The following is a 4,597-nucleotide window of genomic DNA, read 5'->3' on the forward strand; positions in this document are numbered from 1 at the left end:
CCCCCACTCTTAGATCTTCTGAACCTCCATACTAATAGCCAATGGACTGTCCCAAGCTTCATCAATCACCTTCCTAATGATTAGGGATCTAGATTCCATAATAGGAGACATTAGTTGTTCTCTTATACAATAAGTCACTACTTCATGAATTGTCAATGCTTCATCAGCTAAACTAGCAGTATTGGCAATGACCCCAACTATTTCTTATGAAGAATACCAGAGAGCAAGGATCAGGGTTCTCTCTAGACGAGCCATCAATATTGAACTTAAATTTACCTTGGGGAGGAAGATGCCACTATACTAATGTGCACCTCGTGGGTTTATATATTTCAAACTTTTGTATCATAAGTGGCCAAATGTTAGAGATCTTTGGTTCCCATGGGGACCTCGTTCAAGCCAAGAGACTGAGGTTATGATTTATGTTATTAATAACTGTATTTCTTGATATTGGACCTTCTTGGAAAATGATATTTCTTTTCTTCCGTAGATGCCATATAATGATGGCCGGGGCAACAAGATATAGTGGTTTCAGTTAACTAGAAGAATAGTCAGCTTTCCACCATTGTGTTGCAACTTGATTTAACTGAATAAATGATCCCTTAAGCTATTGCAGCGAAGTGTGTTCAGATGCTCTTAGCATAATCTCTTGTTAAGAGCAAATGTAGCATAGTTTCCTGTTGATGTATCTCACAACACCTGCACCATTCTTGCTTCACAGATTCTTCCTTAATACATTGCCCAAGGAAAAAGACCTTGTGAGACCACTGATAAAATTCATCACACACCAAAAATCCAAACTAATGTGAAAGAGTTGTGAGTACTCATCAATAATTATACAACGTAAGACCATGATCTGCTAGCAAGTTTGCTGTGAAGAACTCAAATAAAATACTTTGTATGCTGCATATAGACTCTGAGGTGATAGAGTTCTTGAACATAAATTATTGGTGAAAGGTTAAGGAATGGAGAGCTACGTAAATTCTATCATTGGTATAGAAAGTTAAATTAATGAAGGATAGTTCAACATTTTCATGAACTATATATGCAGCTTAGTCAATATTACATGAAACAGTGATGAAAGTAGAAGAAATGAAGCTCTATTATGTGTATGTTTGAAAACGTAACCCTCCTAACTAGCAGTCTCAAAATCACCAAAGTTTTTATGATCCAATTAAGATATGTGAACCGAATCATCTGAAGTCAAACTCTTTTGCAACAAGTCCAAAAAGACACTAGCTGTACATAATTTAAGGATTTTATGGATAGATGTTATGAAATCGCATATACTGCCCTTTCTTGATCTTTCTAATCGTGCAATATAAAGACAAAACATATATACTTTTCTTGCATAACATATTACCCATTGATAATTTTCTTTTTCATACGATCAATAAATAGAAATATAATTTGTAAGGTAGACTAGAAATGCATATTTTACTAAAAACTCATTGTTGCTCCTCTTTCTTGTTGAAGATTAAGAATATTATTTTTCATATGTATATTTATTTAATGAATTAATTATGATCAAGATGTTGGGTCCTAGTCTTGAACTACATGAAACAGTTTTATTGCAGCAAATGCTTGGTAGGCTTCTAAATTTTTTACTTGTATGGTAGACTTCATATAGAATTAAGGTTTTGAAAGCTGATATTTGTTTTAATTCCTGAGTTGAATACTTTTGAACTTGTAGTAGTTATTGGAGCTGATAAAAGATCTACAATAAATAGATGGACGAAATAATGATAATGTAGTAGGTGAGATTTTGTTAATACGAACTCCAACATGATGCATGACTCTTTACAAAACTAGGCAATGCATGCAACATTGTCTATAATCATTTTAGTTTCTCCAATTGTCAGGGATTAGTTAAATTGCACATTAAATTAGTTAAATTGGACATTAAATGTTCATAGATTCTAATAGTTCACATGTTAAAAGTTGAGTTAGTACAGTTCTCAAATATCAGCATTTTGATAATTCATGTGTAGAAGGTTGTGCGAGTATAATGGCTTGTTCATTGCTCTCTAGAATTAAAGAAAAAGTTCTTGATAGGTATATAGTCTTGCTCACCAAAGATGACCTTCATATTAGTATGCTTGCATTTTTATTTAGTGTTTATGAAACTGATCATTACAACATATTGAATGTATAGATTGTGTTACAAATTCTATCATTTTACCTCAATATGAACACACTTTAAATTAAATCATAATTTTGTCCTTTCTTTTTTTCCCACAGGTTTAAGAGGTAGAATTGAATCAAGACTACGTGAAAGCTAAATGCATAATACATAAATATGCCCTTTAACTTGGCTTCGAATTACTTTTATGCCCTTTAACTTTGAGTGTGCACAAGTACACACTTAGACTTGTATGAAGTTGAACAAATAGACACACATGTCCGACATGTAATCCTACATATAATTTTTTTCCTACATGGTGTTCTACGTGTATTTAACACCCCGAAGCCAAACACACATAAAATTAGTTTTTCAGAAAAATCTGCAAGTGCTACCAACAGTGGCATCGACGGACCGTAGTCTGAACCACGGTCCGTCCTGCACAACCATCGATGGGGTCAGAAACTCCCAAAAATTTCAGCCTAGAAAAATTGGATAAGTCTTGGACGACGGACAGACTTACGGTCCGTAGGTGGAAAATTTGCAGCAGTTAAGGGGAAATGCAGTTGGGTCAACTTCAAATGATCATAACTCTTAGCACAAAATGAATTAGGTCTTCGATGACCTACCCACAGAAAGATAAATTGAATTACCATTCCATAGCCACCGACCTTGCTAAAATCAGACCTCCGAGTAAAAAGTTATGCCCATTTTAGTAAAGGCCTGTCGAACAACTCACGACGGACCCAACGACGGGGCGTCAGGCGCATGACAGACCGTCAGTCCTGGCCGTCGTGAGGCGCGACAGCAACCTTCCCGGGGTCTTTTTGACCTTTCCCACTCCGTTTAAGCCCTAATTTACGTCGTTTTGACCCTAAATCATCAGATTTTAGTTTGTTTAAGCCTAGAAACATAGTTAAAACATATCCAAGTCAAATAATTAAATCAAAACATAGAAAATTAGAAGCAAGAGAGGAGAAAACAACTGAAGAACCTTAGTTCGAGAACGCCACAAGCTCCAGCAGTTCCAGCCCCGAAACTTAAGTATTTTTCCATGGATTTCATCACCAGGTATGTGAGATTTCACTAGTGGGTTCCTTTCACCCATTGGGTCCTTAGTTTATGTCAGTTCTTGATTCTCTTATCGTGATTAAACCTAGGGTTGCTAGAACTTTGATATAACTTCAGGAATTTATTAAATATATGTTCCAAATCAGATTATCATGTTATTACTCAGATTATTGCATGAATTTCAGAACCCTAGCTTTGTATTTCTTTAGTTCTTAAATTACACATGCTAGGTCATATATTTCAGACACTTCAGATATACATGCCTCAGTTATAAGTGCATAATTACCAGATTAATTGTTGCATTCTCAGTTTGCATGTTCATTTTGGAGCTATCTAGTATTTACAGAAATTCAGATATAATCAGTTAATTCACAAAATTCATTGGGAGTAGCATAATACCGAGTTGGACTAGGGTTTAGCATACCCAATAGTCCAAGAACTACTAGCCGAGTAGGTTGTAAGTCCCCCTGTGGGCAATCAGTGTAGTGATCACGCCAGCATGCCTTTATACCTTTGGCAGGGTATATTGGGTCCTCTCGATGGGGCGTATACATCGGACTCCACATTTAGCTCATGTGGTTTTATTATCGGTTGTTAGTAGCTCCCACGGTTCAGTCAGACTCTCTGCATTGACCATTTATCAGTATATTCAGTATTCAGTTTCCACATATTATAAATTGGTCATTGCATCTAATTAGCTCAGAAATCAGCACATCACGTTCAGATTATTATACTTATTTTTGTGCTTGTTCATTTATGTTTTATTTCAGCTTTACTCTATCCTACATGCTCAGTACCTTTCATGTACTGACGCATACGTGCGCTACATCTTCTCGTGATGTAGGTTGAGGTTCTCAGCATCCAGATCACGCATCAATCGATTTCCCGATCTCCAGTTCAGCATATTCAGTGGTGAATCCTCATTCTCCAAGGACAACAATCATGAGTTTCATTTTAGTCTTTAGTCATTTAGTTTCAGTTTTTGCTAGATTTAGATAAGGCTTGTCCCAGTATTTCTAGTCTAGTTTAGAGGCTATTTTCAGACATAGTTAGATTCAGCTTAGTATTGAGTTAATATTTGTTTTGTATCAAACTTATTATTTTCAAATATCTAAGTTATAAAATATGGGTAGTCCCCATCTTTTCATTTTGAGCATTATTTAGCTTCTACAACAATTTATTATCTTTAGTATGCTCATGATCATGCCAGCAGGGTTAGCTTGGGATCACTTGTGGTCCTAGGTTCCGTGTCTGCGTCTCGGGGGTAGCTCGGGGCGTGACATGTATTGTGCCATGTAGGACTCACTTGCTTATTTATTTAAAAGTTGGATAGTTAAAGTGCCTGTTTGAGCATTATAAAAAGTTGGAGGTCAAAGTTAAAATTTGAGCCAAATTTAGGGTACAATA

General features: G+C 35.8%; 1 long non-coding RNA gene across 3 annotated transcripts in view; it reads left to right on the top strand.

The window, feature by feature from the left end:
• LOC107005838 overlaps positions 1 to 4,103 on the top strand; it is a 6,272-nt gene extending 2,169 nt beyond the window's left edge. The window contains exon 3 of one of the 3 annotated variants that reach the window (XR_001454955.2): positions 4,035 to 4,103. This is a non-coding gene — a long non-coding RNA (uncharacterized LOC107005838). Of the gene's footprint in view, positions 1 to 2,238; positions 2,435 to 3,960; positions 4,004 to 4,034 lie in introns of those variants that run through there. The other 2 variants (XR_003575466.1, XR_001454954.2) reach the window with 2 other exon arrangements.
• The last annotated feature ends 494 nt before the right edge of the window (positions 4,104 to 4,597 follow it).

Source organism: Solanum pennellii, chromosome 12, assembly GCF_001406875.1.
Source record: "Solanum pennellii chromosome 12, SPENNV200".
Lineage (NCBI taxonomy): Eukaryota > Viridiplantae > Streptophyta > Magnoliopsida > Solanales > Solanaceae > Solanum > Solanum pennellii.